Genomic DNA, 20,067 nt, shown 5'->3' with positions numbered 1-20,067 from the left:
GTGAAGGCAGACCCTTATGACCTAATCACATCCCAAAACCTCCACTTCATAATTCATTGAGGATTAAGTTTTACCATGAATTTTAGAGAGTATGCAAACATTCAGCTATATTATAGTGATACCTACAAATAATAAGTGCAAAGAGTAAGTACTCTAGAACCTAAAATTAGAACAGCAGTTCAGAGTTACAAACTATTCATCCCCTCAATACTCATCAAATAGGAACCCTCAGAAAAATATTCTATCTTCCATCCTTAGTCACCAAAAAAAGTAGTAACATAAAACACACCTGCCTAGTTAGAAGTATTTATTTAAAATCTTCTGAATGGAGGTTGGCAGAGTGGCCTAGCAAGTGTGAGGCCCTGAGTTCAAACTCTAGGACTGTCAAGAAATTTTTTCTGTTTAAAGAATTATATATGTAAATATTTAAAAAATAATAGAAGCAATAACATTGAAAAGAGGCATGAGCAGCTGTGAATCTTTAGTTTCAAAGTATCTCAGATACCCCAGTAAACAAACAAAAATTTAAAGAAAGCTAGAATACCAAACTGACATTGAGAAAGAAGTGGATCACAAAAGAAAGGAAATTACTGTGATAAAAATGGTTATTAAATTATTTATTGTTAAGGGTAAATTCATTAAGAAGAAATAGAAATCCTAATCATATGTGCAATTAGCAGCAGAGCTCAGAATTCATGAAGTACAAACACAAAAGAACTGAGAAGAAAAATAGAAACATATGCCCAAAAGACTTCAATATTCCTCTTAAAATCAGTGATATGACAGATGAGAAAAAAGCAAAGATACTAAAAGTCCTATTAACCAACTTGAGCCAACTGATAGTTATAGAACATTCTGCCCAACAACAAACAGAATACACATGCTCTTCAAGTACATATGGAACATTAATAAATATAGACATATTCTTAGACATAAAATAAAACTCTATACACTTAAAGTCATACAAATGATATGTTTTGACCATAGGAGAACTAAACAGTAGTAGAGTGCCCACTTTGTAACTGTGAAGCTCTGAGTTCAAAGCCCCCAGAACAAACAAAAGAAACAAAAATTAACAATCGAAAAATGAATGGAAAATCCCAATATTTGGCAGAAAGCATCATATGTCTAGAAAATTCATGGGACAAAGACGAAGACTCAGGAAATAAGAAATTATTTTGAGCTGAATGGAAATGTAAAGAAAACATCAATTTTTGTGATGCTAGAGCAGTGATTAGAGAAAATTTACACTTTAAAATGCTTATATTAGGAAAATGGGTCTCTGCACAAGTTTCAAATATCTGCTCAATCCTTTGATTCTCTTCCCCTGTGAGAGGCAGTACCCCTCTTCTTGATTTGAAGAAGCACTATAAAGATATAGTATTTAAGACAAGGCAATATTGGTGTCAAAATAGACAATGGAATCAATGGCCAAAATAGACAATGGGATCAATGACCCAAATAGACAGTCAGAAGGAGAACAACACATAGATGGTTAGCTAATACTTGGTAAAGACACAAAGGCTAATTCTTCTTGATCTAACCTTTTCTCTAGTTCCTGGTCTCCTTCTCCTATTGGCCTCAGTTGCTTTTAAGGTATCTGCTTTAGTTTCTCTGCGTTGAGGGCAACAAATGCTAACTAATTTTTTAGGTGTCTTACCTATCCTCATATCTCCCTTGTGTGCTCTTGCTTTTATCATGTGATCAAAGTCCAATCCCCTTGTTGTGTTTGCACTTGATCTAATGTCTGCATATGAGGGAGAACACACGATTTTTGGTCTTTTGGGCCAGGCTAACTTCACTCAGATGATGTTCTCCAATTCCATCCATTTACCAGCGAATGATAACATTTCGTTCTTCTTCATGGCTGCATAAAATTCCATTGTGTATAGATACCACATTTTCTTGATCCAGTCATCAGTAGTGAGGCATCTTGGCTGTTTCCATAACTTAGCTATTGTGAATAGTGCTGCAATAAACATGGGTGTGCAGGTGCCTCTGGACTAACCTGTGTCACATTCTTTTGGGCATATCCCCAAGAGAGGTATTGCTGATATGGTAGATCAATGTTTAGATTTTTAAGAAGCCTCCAAATGTTTTTCCAGAGTGGTTTTACTAGTTTACATTCACACCAGCAGTGTAAGAGGGTTCCTTTTTCCCCGCATCCTTGCCAACACCTGTAGTTAGTGGTGTTGCTAATGATGGCTATTCTAACAGGGGTGAGGTGGAATCTTAGTGTGGTTTTAATTTGCATTTCCTTTATTGCTAGAGATGGTGAGCATTTTTTCATGTGTTTTTGGCCATTTGAATTTCTTCTTTTGAGAAAGTTCTGTTTAGTTCACTTGCCCATTTCTTTATTGGTTCATTAATTTTCGGAGAATTTAGTTTTTTAAGTTCCCTGTATATTCTGGTTATCAGTCCTTTGTCTGATGTGTAACTGGCAAATATTTTCTCCAACTCTGTGGGTGTTTTCTTCAGTATAGAGACCATTTCTTTTGTTTAGCAGAAGCCTTTTAGTTTTATGAGGTCCCATTTATCTATGCTATCTCTTAGTTGCTGAGCTGCTGGGGTTCCATTGAGAAAGTCCTTGCCTATACCTATTAATTCCAAAGTATTTCCTACTCTTTCCTGTACCAACTTTAGAGTTTGGGGTCTGATTTGAGTTCCTTGATCCATTTTGAGTTAATATTGCTATAGGGTGATAAACATGGATCTAGTTTGTTTTTTGCAGACTGCTAACCAGTTTTCCCAGCAGTTTTAGTTGAAGAGGCTGTCTTTTCTCCATTGTATATTTTTAGTGCCTTTGTCAAAGACAAGTTGGTTATAGTTGTGTGGTTTCATATCTGGGTCCTCTATTCTGTTCCACTGGTCTTCATGTCTGTTTTTGTGCCAGTATCATGCTGTTTTTATTGTTATTGTTTTGTAATATAGTTTGAAGTTGGGTATCGTGATACCTCCAGCATTGTTCTTTTGACTGAGTATTGCCTTGGCTATTCGTGGCCTCTTGTGTTTCCATATCAATTTAATGGTAGATTTTTCAATCTCTTTAATGAATGTCATTGGGATTTTGATGGCAATTTCATTAAACATGTAGATTACTTTTGGGAGTATAGACATCTTTACTATGTTGATCCTACCAATCCACGAGCATGGGAGCTCTCTCCACTTTCTATAGTCTTCCTCAATCTTTTTCTTCAGCAGTTTATGGTTTTCCTTATAGAGGTCATTCACATCCTTTGTTAGGCTTACACCTAGGTATTTTATTTTTTGAGGCTATTGTAAATGGAATTGTTTTTATATATTCTCAGTTTGTTCACTATTAGTGTATAGAAATGCTAATGATTTTTCTATGTTGATTTTATATCCTGCTACCTTGCTATAGCTATTGATGGTGTCTAGGAGCTTTTGAATAGAGTTTTTTGGGTCTTTAAGGTATAGGATCATGTCATCTGCAAATAGGGATATTTTGACAGTTTCTTTACCTATTTGTATTCCTTTTATTCCTTCTTCTTGCCTAATTGCTCTGCCTAGGAATTCCAGTGCTATGTTGAATAGGAGTGGAGATAGTGGGCATCCTTGTCTGGTTCCTGATTTTAGAGGGAATGGTTTCAGTTTTTCTCCATTAAGTATAATGCTGGCTGTAGGTTTGTCAAATATAGCTTTTATAATGTTGAGGTACTTTCCTTCTATTCCTAGTTTTCTTAGAGTTTTTATCATAAAATGGTGTTGGATCTTATCAAAGGCTTTTTCTGCATCTATTGAGATGATCAAGTGGTTTTTGTCTTTGCTTCTGTTAATGTGGTTAATTACATTTATTGATTTTCATATGTTGAACCACTCCTGCATTCCTGGGATAAAGCCTACTTGGTCATGGTGAATGATCTTTTTGATGTGTTGTTGAATTCGGTTTGCCATTATTTTGTTGAGGATTTTTGCATCAATGTTCATTAAGGAGATTGGCCTATAGTTCTCCTTTTGGGAGGTGTCTTTGCCTGGTTTTGGAATAAGTGTAATACTGACTTCATAAAATGTGTTAGTCAGTTTTCCTTCCCTTTCTATTTCGTGGAACAGTTTAAGGAGGGTTGGTATCAGTTCTTCTTTAAAGGTCTGATAGAATTCAGCAGAGAATCCATCAGGTCCTGGACTCTTCTTTTTGGGGAGACTCGATTGCTGCTTCAATTTCATTTTGTGTTATAGATCTATTTAGGTGATTAATGTCCTCTTGGTTCAGTTTTGGATGATCATATGTATCTAGAAATCTGTCCATTTCTTTAAGATTTTCGAATTTATTTGAATATAGGTTCTCAAAGTAGTCTCTGATGATTTCCTGCACTTCCATGGTGTTTGTTATTATCTCCCCTTTTGCATTCCTGATTTCACTAATTTGGGTTTTTTTCTCTTCTCATTTTAGTCAGGTTTGCCAGCGGTCTGTTGATCTTGTTTATTTTTTCAAAGAACCAGCTTTTTGTTTCATTAATTCTTTGTATGGCTTTTTGGTTTCTATTTCATTGATTTCAGCTCTTATTTTTATTCTCTCTCTCCTTCTATTTGTTTTGTGATTTGCTTGTTCTTGTTTTCTAGGAGTTTGAGATGTATCATTAGGTCATTGATTTGAGATCTTTCAGTCTTTTTAATATATGTACTCATGGCTATAAACTTTCCTCTCAGGACTGCCTTTGCTGTGTCACAAACGTTCCGGTAGGTTGTGTTTTCATTTTCATTGACCTCCAGGAACTTTTTAATTTCCTCTTTTATTTCACCAATGACCCATTGCTCATTAAGTAATGAGTTGTTCATTTTCCAGCTGTTTGCATGTTTTTGTCTTTATTTTTGCTGTTGAGTTCTAGTTTTAATGCATTGTGATCAGATGGAATGCATGGTATAATTTCTATATTCTTGTATTTGCTGAGGCTTGCTTTGTGCCCTAGGATATGATCTAGTTTGGAGAAGTTCCATGGGCTACTGAGAAGAATGTGTATTGTGTAGAAGTTGGATGAAATGTTCTGTAGACATCGACTAGGTCCATTTGATCTATGGTATATTTAGATCTAGTATTTCTTTATTTTTTGTTTGGATGACCTATGTATTGATGATAATGGGGTATTAAAGTCTCCTATGACCACTGTGTTGGGGTTATTATATGCTTTTAGTTCCTTCAGGGTATGTTTGATAAAATTGGGTGCGTTGACATTGGGTGCATATATGTTGATAACTGTTATTTCCTTTTGGTCTATTTCCCCTTTTATTTGTATGGAATGTCCTTCTTTATCTCGTTTGATAAATGTAGGTTTGAAGTCTACTTTGTCAGAGATAAGTATTGCTACTCTTGCCTGTTTTCAGGGACCATTGACTTGGTAAATCTTCTTCCAGCTTTTCATCCTAATCCTAGGCTTATTTCTGTTGGTGAGATTGGTCTCCTGTAAGCAACAAATTGTTGGATCTTCCTTTTTAATCCAGTTTGTCAAAAGTGCCTTTTGATTGGGGAATTAAGTCCCTTAACATTAAGTGTTAGTATTGACAGGTATGTGGTGATTCCTGTCATTTAGTTGTCTTAGTTGTTTGAGGGTTTGATTGTGAGTAGCTAAATTGATGTTACTCTCTACTTCCTTGCTTTTTCTTTCCTGTAGATTGGTACCACCTGCCCTTTCATGGTTATGTTGGGTTTCACTTTCTGTGTGCAGAATCCCTTGAAGAATCTTTTGTAGTGGTGGCTTTGTGGTCACATATTGTTTTAGTTTCTGCTTATCATGGAAGACTTTTATTGCTCCATCTATTTTGAATGATAATTTTGCTGGGTAGAGTATCCTGGGGTTGAAATTATTTTTATTCAGTGCCCTGAAGATCTCTCCCCAAGCTCTTGTTGCTTTTAATGTTTCTGTTGAGAAGTCTGCTGTGATTTTGATGGTTTTACCTTTGTATGTTTTTTGTTTTTTCTCTCTTACTGCCTTTAATATTCTTTCTAGAGTCTGTGTACTTGTTGTTTTAATGATCATATGCCATGGGGTAGTTCTATTTTGGTCAGGTCTGTTTGGTGTTCTGGAGGCCTCATGCACCTATATGGGCATAGATTTCTCTAGATTTGTGAAATTTTCTGTAATTATTTTGTTGATATATTACCCTTTGCTTGCACCTCTTCTCCTTCTTCAATGCCCATGAGTCTCAGGTTTGGCCTTTTGATGGATTCAGTGAGTTCTTGCATTTTCTTTTCAGAGGTCTTGAGTTGTTTAAGTAATAGTTCTTTTGTTTTTCTTTTAATTACCATTTCTCAAATTCTCTATTTTTGTTGTCTTGTAATTTCTTGAGTGTCTCCTGTGCATTTTGTTTGACCATATCCAGTATCGTCTCTATAAAATTCTCATTGATTACTGGCAGGATTTGTCTTTCAGGTTGTTCTTGTGGGCTTCATTGGGTTCATTGGCATAGTTTATCTTCATTTTGTTGGAGTCTGGATCTGAGTATCTGTTTTCTTCATTTCTCTCTGGTTCCTGTACTAATTTATTACTGGGGGGAAACTGGCTTCCCTCTTTTTTCCATCTTCCCATCATTGCCCTTGCTATTGTTGCTGTTCCTGTACTGTGTGCAATTAAGTATTTTCTAGCTTGTAATAATAACAGTGGTGATAACTAGAATGGAAGGGTGAGAGGAGTGGGAAAGCAAAGAAGGTAAAGAAAAAGGGAAAAACAAACAAACAAGTAAAAAAACCCCAAACAACAAAAAACCAGTGTCAAAGAAATAAACAGGGAGAGATAGTGAACTAATCAAAAGTAAGCTAAACAGGAATTAGAGAGACAGAGAGAGGCTAAAAAAAAATCCCCAAGTTCAAATGCAATAAAGTTTCAGTCTTAATAATTTTGGTGTTAGTCGCTCAGCCTTCAATCCTGCAGATGGTGTCTCAGAAGTAGTTCTGTCGTTGTCTCATCAAAGGGAAAAAACCAGAAGAATACAAAACACACAGAAAAAACAACAACACAACAAGATATCCCAAGTTGAAAAGCAATAAAGTTTCAGTAATTCTTTCAGCATGCAGTTGTAGTTCAGTCTTTGTCACATCAAAGGAAGAGAAAAAGAAAAAAGAAAAAAAAGTTCTGGAAATAGTGAATGTCTATCTGAGGCTGCGGCTCACCTGCCTGCTACTGTCAGCCAGCTGTTGCTGGAGGCTTAATGATTACAGATCTCAGGAGTGAGCTTAACACTCACCTAGTCCCCCAGGCTTTGTTTATTTAGCATTCTTCTGGGCATGACCACCACTGTTACAAGCTTTCCCCTTTCCAAGCACACTGGGAGAGATGGTGCTACACCCGCCTTCTCCAGCCAGCGTGTTTATTTCGAGCTCACGTGGGAAGTGTCCCTTCGCCCCTCTCCAGTGGAGTTTTCCTCACACCACCACTTTTACAGGCTTTCCCGCTCCAAGGTTGCTGGGTGTGTGCCACCACTCCTGCCTTCTCTGGCCGACTTGTTTATTTACAGCTCCGTGAGGGATTGCCCCTTCCCCCCTCCACGTGCAGGGCACCCTGCCCTCTTTACTACGTGTCTATTTTTGTTGTTGTTGTTTATTATTCAGTTTTTTTTCTTTTTCCCTAGGTGGGAGTCAGTCTGTCCAGGGTTGTTTGTGGGAGTACTGCGTGCCGCTTAGCTCACCTGGTGGTCTGCTTCTCTCGAGCTGGTAGAAGTTGGTGTCTGGCAGCGTGGGAGCCCTCCTAGTTTCTCCATTTACTGTGGAGTGGGGATGCTATGCATGGGCTGGGGGTGTGGAGGAGTCGGGGTTTTGCCTCTTCTCGGTGGTTTTTCCTGTAAGGTGTATCTACAGCATCTCTCCAAGATTTTACTTTAGGAAGAATGCTTTCTGCTTCCTCCCTCTAGTCGCCATCTTGGAATGTCTGAAAATAATTTTTAAAATGACTACACACCATGAAAAAAGAAAAGATATATTAATTTTGATTACTAGGAATAGCCCAGATCCCACTTGTGTATTACACAATGTATAATGCTTACTATATTATCTTGATAAAACCTGAGAAATTTGGAGTTCCTAAATATATCAGACTGCAAAGGTTTTGATCAAGATTGTAGAACAATATCCTCTACCTACTATGGGCATTTTTCTCCTACTATGGACTTTCAGATCTATTTCTGATCAAAGATCAATTATAAAGAAAAAGAATCACACTTATAGGTGTTCCTTTATAAAGCAGGGACTCTCCTAAAGCTTACACAACACCATCTGGCACATATAATATTGGCTCTTCTGACACATCAGCAATATGACATATGGTTTAAGTTGGTTTCCCAGTAGAGGCAATAGATTCACATTGATTTCCTTATATTCCTTTCTACTCAGACCTCTTTGGAGAAACTGGATTTAGAGATACAGGCCATGGCAAGAAAAAAAAGCTAAATAATACTCATAAAGCTACTGACTATTACCATTCTCCAAACTCACTCCTGCTCTAACCAATTAAGTTAAGTATTTCACTCAAGGTTCTTTAAGAAATAAACTATGGGCTGCGAGTGTGGCTCAAGTGGTAGAGTGCCTGCCTAGAAAGTTCAAGGCCCTGAATTCAAAGCCTAGGACCACCAAAAAAAAAAAAAAATAGAAATAAGCTATGATGATCTGAATGAGTGAAACTAGCAAAAGGAAGATGATTATATATGAATTCAGTGACAACCTGTCTTTGTAGTTACTGTGTGATTGATAATGCGTTAAACACTTTACATATTGTCTCATTCCACCTTCATAATAAACACACATGGTAATGTAGTATTTCCATTTTAGAAATGAGGACATCAAAGCCAAGATATGTTAGGAAACTTCAAAGGGTCATGTGATTACTAAGTAGAAATGGTAGGATTTATCACATATCTGTCAAATTACACTCTATTGCCTCTTGCCAAATACTTTTTGTTTTTGGTGGCACTGGGGTTTGAACTCAGAGTTGCACACTTGCTAGGCAGGCACTCTTACCAGGTGAGCACTCTGTCAGTCCTTTTTTTATGATGGGTTCTTTTGAGAAGGGTCTCATGAACTGTTTGCCCAGGGCTGACTTAAAACTGCTATCCTCCTGATCTCTGCCTCCTAAGTAGCTAGTATTATAGGCATGAGTCAGTGGCTTGACAAATACTCTTAATTCTATGTACTAAGCTATGTTCTGTGCTAAGGATACAGCGGTGAGAAAGACAGAAACACCTCTGACTTTAGTTTTGCTTTGGTTTTGTGCATTAAACCCAGTACTTCACACAGGCTAAGCTAAGCTAGTCCTGTAAAAGTGAGCAACACACAGCCCCAGGGAATTTTAAAAGCAAACAGAAATCTTTGAGCATCTATAGTAAACTCTCAGTTATACAAACTTAAACCAAGAAATGGAAACTGGCTTGCTCAAGGTCATACCAGTGGGTAGTACAACAGCAAGTATAGTGGTTAGGGATAAGACTCTATGTTGTGGAATACCTGCCCAGCAAGGCCCAGTGTTCAATCCTCAGTACCACAAGACAAAAAAACAACTGCAGTGTCCTGGTCCCTAAGCAACTGATTAGTCCACCAGGGGCAGTTCTGCTCTATGAACTCAGGTAAATAGCAATGCAAAGCAAGAGTCTGCATTCTGTCCCTTCCCAATCACCTACCTCCAAATGTCAAGTCCATTAGAGTGCAGCTTCTGCTATGGATAATGATGCAAGCAAAAGAAAGACTCGACTCTAACTTTTTAAAAATTATTTTTATTATTATTTTTATTCTTTTATTCACATGTGCATACATTGTTTGGGTCATTTCTCCCCCCTACTCCCTCCCCCAATCTTTCCCCCTTTCTCTCCTCAGTTCCAGGCAGGTCCTGTTCTGCCTTTATCACTAGTTTTATTGAAGAAAAGATACAAGCCTAATAAGGAAGACAAAGTGTTTTTGCTAGTTGAGTTGAGGATAGCTATACAGAAGTATTCCTAGCATTGATTTCATGTACACGTGTTATGACCCATGTTGATTCATCTCTAACTAATCTTTACCCTGGTTACTGATCCCCTTCTCATGATAACCTCTGTTAGTTTAAGGTTTCTGTATTAGCTCCTCTGGAGTGGGGACATCAAATGCTGTCATGTTTTGGGTTTTCTACCTTTTTCTATATCACCCAAATGTGTTCTCCCCATGTCATGTGGTCCCAGTCCAACTACATTGCTGCATTTGCCCTAGATCTAAAGTCTGCATATGAGGGAGAACATACAATATTTGGTCTTCTGAGCTTGGCTGACCTCACTCAGAATGATGTTCTCTAGTTCTATTCATTTGCCTGCAAATGATAAGACTTCATACTTCTTCATGGCTGAGTAAAATTCTATCGTGTACAAGTACCACATTTTCTTGATCCATTCATCAATAGTGGGGCATCTTGGTTGTTTCCATAACTTGACTATTGTGAATAGCACTGCAATAAACATGGGTGTGCAGGTGCCTCTGGAGTTATCTGTGTTGCATTCCTTTGGGTATATCCCCAGGAGTAGGATTGCTGGATCATATGGCAGGTCTATGTTTGGATTTTTAAGAAGTCTTCAAATTTTTTTCCAGAGTGGTTGTACCAGCTTGCATTCCCACCAGCGGTGGATTAGGGTTCCTTTTCCCCACATCCTCACCAACACATGTTCGTGGTGGTGTTTTTGATGATGGCTATTCTAACAGGGGTGAGGTGGAATCTTAGTGTGGTTTTGATTTGCATTTCCTTTATGGCTAGAGATGGTGAGCATTTTTTCATGTGCTTTTTTGCCATTTGAATGTCTTCTTTTGAGAGAGTTCCATTAAATTCAGTTGCCCATTTTTTAAAATTGGTTAATTGATTTTAGGAGAGTTCAGTTTCTTAAGTTCCCTGTATATTCTGGTTATCAGTCCCTTGTCTGATACATAGCTGGCAAATATTTTCTCCCACTCTGTGGGTGGTCTCTTCAGTTTAGAGACCATTTCTTTTGTGGTGCAGAAGCTTTTTAATTTTATGAAGTCCCATTTGTCCATCCTTTCTCTTAGTTGCTGGGCTGCTAGGGTTGTACTGTGGAAGTCCTTGCCTATACCTATTAGTTCCAGAGTATTTTCTGCTCCTTCATGTAGTAACTTCAGAGTTTCAGGTTTGATATTTAGGTCCTTGATCCATTTTGAGTTGATACTAGTACAGGGTGATAGACATGGATCTAGTTTCAGTTTCAGTTTCTTGCAGATGGATAACTACTTTTCCTAGCAACATTTGTTGAAGAGGCTGTCTTTTCTCCATCATATGTTTTTGGCACCTTTGTCAAAAATGAGGTGGGTATAGTTATGTGCATTCATATCTGGATCTTCTATTCTGTTCCACTGGTCTTCATGTCTGTTTTTGTGCCAGTACTATGCTGTTTTTATTGCTATTGCTTTGTAATATATTTGAAGTCAGGTATTGCGATACATCCAGCATTCCTTTTTTGGCTGAGTATTGCTTTGGCTATTCACAGTCTCTTGTGTTTCCAAATGAACTTTAGATTTTTCAATTTCTGTGATGTAAGTCATTGGGATTTTGATGGGAATTGCATTAAACATGTAGATTGCTTTTGGTAGTATAGCCATTTTTACTATATTGATTCTACTGATCCATGAGCATGGGAGATCTTTCCATCTTCTGTAGTCTTCTTCGATTTCTTTCTTCAGGAGTTTGAAATTCTCCTTGTAGAGTTCATTCACATCTTTTGTTAAATTTACTCCTAGGTATTTGATTTTTTTGAGGCTATTGTGAATGGAATTGTTTCCATATATTCTTTCTTAATTTGTTCATTGTTGGTGTATAGAAAAGCTAATGATTTTTCTAAGTTGATTTTGTATCCTGCAACTTTGTTGTAGCTGTTTATGCTGTCTAGGAGTTTTTGGGTAGAGTTTTTTGTGTCTTTAAGATATAGGATCATGTCATCTGCAAATAGGGATATTTTGACAGTTTCTTTACCTATTTGTATTCCTTTTATTTCTTCTTCTTGCCAAATTGCTCTGGCTAGGAATTCCAGGACTATGTTGAATAGGAGTGGGGAGAGTGGGTACCCTTGTCTTGTTCCTGATTTTAAGGGACATGGTTTCTGTTTTTCTTCATTAGGTATGGTGTTGGCTATAGGTTTGTCATATATAGTCTTTACAATGTTGAGGTACATTCCTTCTATTCCTAGTTTTCTTAGAGCTTTTATCTTGAAGTGGTGTTGGATCTTATTGAAGGCTTTTTCTGCATCTATTGAGATGATCAAGTGGTTTTTGTCTTTGCTTCAGCTAATGTGCTGTACTACATGAATAGATTTGTGTATGTTGAACCACCCCTGCATCCCTGGGATGAAGCCAACTTTGTCGTGGTGAATGATTTTTCTGATATGTTGTTGGATTCGGTTTGCCATTATTTTATTGAAGATTTTTGCATTGATGTTTATTAAGGAAATTGGCCTATAATTCCCCTTTTTGGAGGTGTCTTTGTCTGGTTTTGGGATGAGAGTTATATTGGCTTCATAGAATGAGTTAGGCAGTGTTCCTTCCCTTTTTATTTTTTGGAACATTTTAAGGAGAGTTGGTATTAGTTCTTCTTTAAACGTCTGATAGGGCTGGGATGTAGCTCGGTGGTACAGCGCTTGCCTAGCATGCATGAGGCCCTAGGTTCGATCCCAGCACCAAAAAAGAAAAGACAAAAAAAAAAAAAATAAACGTCTGATAGAATTCAGCAGTGAATCCACTGGGTCCTGGACTTTTCTTTTTTGGGAGACTCTTGATTGCTGCTTCAATTTCTTTTTGTGTTATAGATCTATTCAGGTGATTAATATCTTCTTGGTTCAGTTTTGGGTGGTTGTTAAGTTTCTATAAATCTGTGGTGTCTTGGTGGTCATATATTGTTTTAATTTCTGCTTATCATGGAAGACTTTTATTGTTCCATCTATTTACTCCTTTGCTGGGTAAAGTATCCTAGGATTGAAGTTACTTTCATTCAGTGCTTGGAAGATCTCACCCCATGCTCTTCTTGCTTTTAATGTTTCTGTTGAGAAGTCCGCTGTGATTTTGATGGGTTTACCTTTGTATGTTATTTGTTTTTTCTCTCTTACAGCCTTCAATATTTTTCTCGAGTCTCTGTACTTGTTGTATTAATGATGACATGTCATGGGGTAGTTCTATTTTGGTCAGGTCTGTTCGGTGTTCTGGAAGCTTCCTGTACCTGAATAGGCAGAGTTTTCTCTAGAAAACTCTGATGAAATTCTCTAGATTTGGGAAATTTTCTGCTATTATTTAGTTGAATATATTATGCATTCCTTTTGCTTGCACCTCTTCTTCAATGCCCATGAGTCTCAGGTTTGGTCTTTTGATGGAGTCAGTGACTTCTTGCATTTTCTTTTCACAGGACTTGAGTTGTTAAATAATAGTTCTTCAGTTTTTCCTTTAATTCCATTTCATCTTCAAGTTCTGAGACTCTGTCTTCTGTTTGTTCTATTCTGCTGGAATGGCCTTCCATTTTGTTTTGTATTTGTTTTATTCTTTTTTCTGAGGTTTTCCATATCATGGGTTACTTCTTCTTTAATATTGTGAATTTTTGCCGTTAATTCATTTATCTCTCTGCATATGGTGATCTTTGTTTCAGTTTGGTGTTTGTTTGGGACTCCTATGATTTCACTTATTTGTTTCTGTATTTTCTGATATTCTTGAGTTTTGTTGAAAATTTTTTGAGTGCCTCCTGTACATTTTGGTTGACCATGTCTAGTAGCATCTCAGTGAAATTCTCATTAATTACTTGTAGAATTTCTTCTTTCAGGATTTTCTTGTGGTCTTTGTTGGGTTGCTTGGTATAGCTTATCTTTGTTTTGTTGGAGTCTGGGTCTGGGTATCCATTTTCTTCATTTTGCTCTAAATCTTGTACTACTTTATTTTTGGGGGGAGAATGATTTACATCCCTTTTTCTTCTTCCCATATTTCCACTAGGTGCCATTTCTGTCCCTGGACTATGTGTAATTTGTTATTAGCTGGGTTACAATATTAATACTAACAAAATCGTAAGAGAAGGATAAAAAAAGAGAAAGAGAAGGAAAGATAAAAGGAAGAGAGAAGAGAGGGGAAAAAAAGAAAGAAAGAAAAAAAAATGGGAGAGCTGGTGGGTGATCAAACAGCAAACCAGGCTGCCAAATCCTTAAAGAAGGGAGGAAAAAAAAAATTACCAGTTCTGGAACAGTAGGATTGCAGGCTTAGTTGTTTTTACTTCTTTAGTGTCCAGTCCAGTCTGTGTGTGTCTCTTAGGCATGCTTGGAGCCCTCCAGTGGCAGCCCAACTGGGAGCCTGGTATAGCGGTTATCTGGGAAGCCTGTAGAGCTGAGGCTGGCTCTGCCCAAGGGCCGGGGTTCCTGGCAGGCTGGTGGATGCGGCTGTCTCACTCCAGGCTGGTGCCTGTCCCAGCAGGGCAGGGCTCCAGTTGTTCCACATGGAGCTGGAGCCCTGCAGGGCCTGATGGGCAGGGGGAGTCCAAGGGGACAGGTCCAGTCATCCCACGCTTACCTGGGGCTCAGCAGGGTCTACAAGGCAGTGGGCTCAGGGGAGGGAGCTGTTATCCCCACGAGCTGTGGGAGAGGCTCAGGGCTGGGGTCCGGCGTGGACTGGTGGTGGGGATCCCGATGGTTGTGGATCCGGTGGCGCAGCTGAGAGGCAGGTATTCCAGCGTGGTGTGGGTCTAGAGGCTGGAGGCCAGCACAGCTGAGGGGTGGGTATCCCGCCGTGTGTGGGTCTGACGCAGGGCTGTGGCCTGGAACAGCCTGAGGGTCGGAGAGCCTGGCAGAAAGGAACAGTAGCACTGCAGACCTACGGGGCAGGGATTTGGCAGGCCAGCTGTTCTTTTATTAGATAGTGGTGTGGAGAAGCCTTCCATGATCTAACTGTTTAGTGTACCATGTTTTTGGCTCTCCTTGGAGCTTTACCTCAGTCAGGCATGTCTCCAGCTTTTTGGCAGGGTCTCCGGGTCAGGAGCTCACGAGGTCTGTGGCTCTGTCTCTGTTGCCATCTTGGATTTCTTGACTCTAACTTTTAAAGTCATATTTAGTTAGCAGTACTGGCTGAAAGCTAAACTACAGCTATCACACAACTTTGTTACATTGTTGGTACTCCTATCTGTTTAACAGAAATCAGTGCTTTTATAAAATATAGTATTCAAACTTGCACTGAGTGCCCAGTAGATGTAAGACTAGTATGCAATCATCCCTCTCCTCAAACAAATCTAAAAAGGAGGGAGCAATAGGGGACTTACAGTTAAGAATATGGGCTATATATATGACAGACCTACATTCAAATCCATGCTCTTGCCATTTCCTAATTGAAAGAGCTTGGCAATGTTCCTTGTCCTTTTCAACCTTCAGCTTCTTATATATAGATGAACATAATACACTGACCTTGAAGAATAAGTGAAATGGTCCAGTGTAATAACCCAGATGAAGTATCAAAATAGAGGAAAGGAGCCAGGTGTAGGGGTACATACCTGTAATCACAGTTCCACAGGTGGAGGCAGGAGGATTTTGAGTTTAAGACTAGACCAGACAAAGGTAGCACCAGCCACTATCTTAAAAGCAAAATACAAAACATAAGTGCTGTTTTTAGGGTGTAGCTCAAGTGGGAGAGTGCTTGCTTAGCAGAATGAGGTTCTCGGATTAATTCCCAGTACCACAAACAAAGAAACAAAGCCCTACCACAGAAGAGACAGTTGACAGAATTGCAGACACAAAAATAATTATTTCTACAATTAACAGTATTCTCAAAGAGCCACATGGCAGCATGTTTAGTGGATATACTTAAGATCAGTAGACTTACATACTTTTTCACAGGATTTATTAAGAGATTGCAAGGTTAAAAAAACATGTACTTATTAAAAATTATGTAATGTACTTAGCAGAATACCGGGCTCCAAGTAACAACTCAATAAATGGTAGCTGTTTTTATTTAAGTGTAACATCTATGGTTTTATTAAAACAAAATGATTTCCAAAATTATGACTTCTTTTGAGACAGGGTCTCAATCATGGCTAGCCTAGAACTCAACATCCTCCTGCTTCAGCCTTCTAAGTGCTGGGATTATAAGTGTGTGCCACCCTGGCTTGATGTTATTTATTTTTTAAAAAGGAAAACACTACCTTGGCATGGTGGTTCACACCTATAATCCCAGCTATGTTGAAGATGGAGGCAGTGGGATCAAACATTTGGTCCTAGCTTGGATTATATAAAGAGTTCCAACTAATCTCAGCTATATATCAAGATTCTGATTCCAAAATAAACAAACAAACAACAAAAAAATGTTGGGAACCAAAAGCTACAGTCTGACAAGGTCGCTGTGGCTTAGCAGCATTCCGACAAGGTTGGAATCTGCAGGTGCACCATGTCTCTATCACGGTGGGAAGGAATGCTAAATGGTTTCCCTTGACTGAAAAGAAGCTTATACTTAGTCAAGGACACTGGCAGTAAGAATGCAGGGTGGCAAAAACAGAAAGGTTGTAACTAGGTCAGAGTGTTGTGATGTTTAAGCCTCTTCCTCTTGTATAAAGCTTGCTAAGAAAAATAAAATTTTGCCAGTTGGTCATCAGCCTGCTGGCCCTCTCGATATGTGTTTTGTCATTCCCTTCCTGAGTGAGTGCGTCCTTTCGTATGTCCTGTCTTGTTCATTCCTTTCTTGAGCCCTTTTGGGTCAAGGACCTCTGCGATGCCAGCAAAAAAACCAAAGAATATAAAGAATACTTACCTCTCAATAAGAAAAAGACACCCAACGAAAAATAGGCAAGGCTATGGAAGTAACTCAGTGGTAGACCACTTGCCTTGCATGCATGAGGCCCTGGATTGGATCCCAAGCATTCACCAAGAAAAAAAAAAAAGGGCAAGGGGAGAAAGGGTGCAAAGGACCTGAACAGACATTGCTCCAAAAAAAGATATACAAATGGTCAAGAAACAATGAGAAAATGCCTAGTATTGTTAGTCTTATGAGAAGTGCAAATACAAATCAAAACCATGAGATACTACTTTACACTTACTGGGAAGGCTATAATCAAAAAGATAGATAATAAGGAGTGTTAGAAAGATGTGGTGAAACTGAAGCCCTCATACAATGCTGGTGGGAATGCAAAATGGTGCAGTCACTTTGGGAAACAATGGATTTTTGAGAGGAAGGTTAAACAGGGCTGTGGATGTAGCTCAATGGTAGAGTGCCTGCCTAGCATGCACAAGGCACTGGGTTCTATCACCAGCCTAGCAAATTAAAAGCAAAAAAATAGGTTACACACACAGTTACACACCACCTAGTAAATCTACTCTTATGTATACATCCAACAGAAATGAAAACTTATGTCCTTACAAACACAGGTACAGGAATGTTCTTAGCATTATTCATATAGCCAAAGGTGGAAACAGCCCAAACACACATCCAGTAGACTGGACTGTTATTCAGCAACAAAAAGGAATGAGGTGCTGAGACAGGATATCATCAACTGGCCTTTAAAACACTGTACTACGTATGGAAATTTCACAATGAAACCAAACCGCCCTGGGAAGTTGAGATCTGGAGGATCAGCCCAGGCAAACAGCTCACTGAGATACCATCTCCAACATAACCAGAGCAAAATGGACTACAGGTTTGGCTCTAGCAATAGAATGCCTGCTTTGCAAGCATAAAGCCCTGAGTTCAAACCCCTGTCCCATCAAATTAAAATAAAAAATGTGTGAAAAAAATCCTAAACATTGTACTCAGCCAGGAGGTGGTAACATGGGCCGAAATCAGCTACTCAGATGGCTAAGGCAAGAAAATCAAGAGTTCTGGGGTTAGGCTTGGCAACGTGGTGAAACCCTGATCCAAACCAAACCAAAACAACATTGTACTAAGTGAAAGAAACCAGTCATAAAACATCACATATTGTATGATTTCACTGATAGGAAATTTCGAAAACAGGCAAAGATACAGACACAAAGTATACAGTAGTTCTCCTGGGAGTTTCAACTTTTTAATTCTCATTTCTAGGATGGGGATAATACTTATCTTGCAGCGGTGTCTGAGTAATAAAGAAGATAAGGTAGAAAATACTGGAACTTAGCAGAATATCAAACTCAGAGTAACAGCTCAATAAATTGTAGCTGTTTTTATTTAAGTGTGACATCTATGGTATTATCAAAACAAAATGGTATCCAACAACAGCATTCAAGTTGTCCCCTTCCCAGCAAGTGCAAGGCCCTGAATTCAACCCACAGCTCCGACAGAAATAAACAGAAGCCTCATGTGCTGGGCATGGAGGATCCCTCCTTCCAACACTTAGGAGGTTGCAACAGGAGGATTACAGGAGACCAGTAGTTAGAAGCCAGCCTGGGCTACATTATTGGACCCTGTCCCACAAAAGGAGGGAAGGGGAGACTCATAAGAGAAAATCTAAAATCACAGAAAATAGAGAAGCAAGTTTACCAAAATCCTACAACTCCCCTGTCCTCCCCCAAAATCTGTTAATTTAGTGAACATTTGGAAAGCTATTCGTGAGTTGATTATGTACTTTGGGGAAAGGGAAGGAGAGGCATTCTGAACTTTCTCTTTATTTCATCTGCCTGTTTAAATTTCAAAAGTATGGGGGAGGGCCTGTAAATGAACCAATGTTGCCTTTCTTTTTGGGAGCAAGTTTTCAAATTTGTAAAGTTTTGAACAATCAAAAAACTTAAGAGTTGAGATGAAGAATTGGACTTGAGACTATCCTGGCATTTATCCTTATTCTTTCTCAGATGAATGTAGAGAAAGCTTTTACCCCTGAGTGCTTCTATTGTGGAAGTCTAGGAATCTCCAGGCAGTGAGAAATAACAGCAACGTCCAACCTAACAAGAAGCCGGTCGTCATCATTTGCAGTGGGGAAAGGGCAGGCTCAGTAAGAAAATGAATGGCACCGTTAACATCTGAAAACAGGAAGTACTTTCAAAGGTCCGGGGACTGAACGCTGGGCAGTGCACCGTGGAAGGAGGCGGGCAGAGGCTGCTGGAAGTCCGGCGTGTCGGGCGCTCACGCCGACTCCGGCCGGCGGAGGACGCCCGCCGTCCGCGGCCACGCCGCCCGGCTCGCACGGCCCTGGTCTCCGACCGCCTCTGCACCGTAAAGCCGAGTTACAAAAATGCCGGCTGGCCGAGTTACAAAAATGCCGGCTGGCCGAAGTGCCGTGGAAATCAGCGTCTCCTTTCTTTCCCTGTTAGCTCGACGTGGAATTTACTTCATGGACTTACTTAAAAATCACCTCGGGTACTGTGACCCTGACAATGTGGTGAAGCAAAGGGATGGAGAGTGGCACACGGGACGAAAAGTAGAAACGGGCCACATGAGGACCTCATCTAAACCACAGGAAGCACGCTCGCATAAACACACATCGGGGAACAAAACACCAGAGGTGTTAGTCAAACGCCACTTACAAACGACCTCGCGAGCTTCACTCGGGCGCCACCGCGGACGCTGCGAGGGGGCGGGGCGAGCGGAGATTCCTCCTGGAGGGCGGAGGCTCCCCCGCTCCCGCCCTGAGGGCGGCGACCAATGGGGCGGCGCGGCTCCAGCCAATCGGGGACGTGCTTCGGCACGCTCTCGCCTCTGGTCCCGCCCATGCACCCTGCGGGGTTGCGCTGGCTGGCCCCTGCAGCCTGGAGAATGGCTGGAAACGAGCGCGCGGTGGCTGGATGGCACTCTGGCGGGCTTTAGTCTCTGGGAACCCAGCACCTTCTCCACCTAAATGGCTCCTGGGAAAAAGCCCCCTCTCCCTACATCGCCCATCAGGACACAGATTTGACTGATTAAAGCGCCTTAATTTTTAAATTTACGTGATGCCTAAGCTCCCTGAGGACTGAGACCCGATCGTGGACATAGCAGTTTGAACATAGTTTGAATAATTGAGAGAAATCTGATCAAAGATGTTAAATAAACCATCTCACGTGCTGATGGAAATCGACAAGGAATTTGGCGTTCTTAAGAGTTAACAAAAACAACAAAAAGCCAACGTAGAAAATTGGCAGTATTGGAGAGCTGGGGGTCCTCCAAAGGTTTTGAACAATTACGCCTTTTACTGCCAATTCATGATTTTTGCCAACCCC

At 39.7% G+C, this 20,067-nt stretch overlaps 1 pseudogene; it reads left to right on the top strand.

Moving 5' to 3' along the window:
- Positions 1-19,091, top strand: part of LOC109702820 (solute carrier organic anion transporter family member 5A1-like) — a 30,104-nt pseudogene extending 11,013 nt beyond the window's left edge.
- Positions 19,092-20,067: the final 976 nt, after the last annotated feature.

Source organism: Castor canadensis, chromosome 3 (assembly GCF_047511655.1).
Source record: "Castor canadensis chromosome 3, mCasCan1.hap1v2, whole genome shotgun sequence".
Taxonomy (NCBI): Eukaryota; Metazoa; Chordata; class Mammalia; order Rodentia; family Castoridae; genus Castor; species Castor canadensis.
Note: the sequence above shows the minus strand (reverse complement) of the source record. Positions and strands in the feature narration are given on the sequence as shown.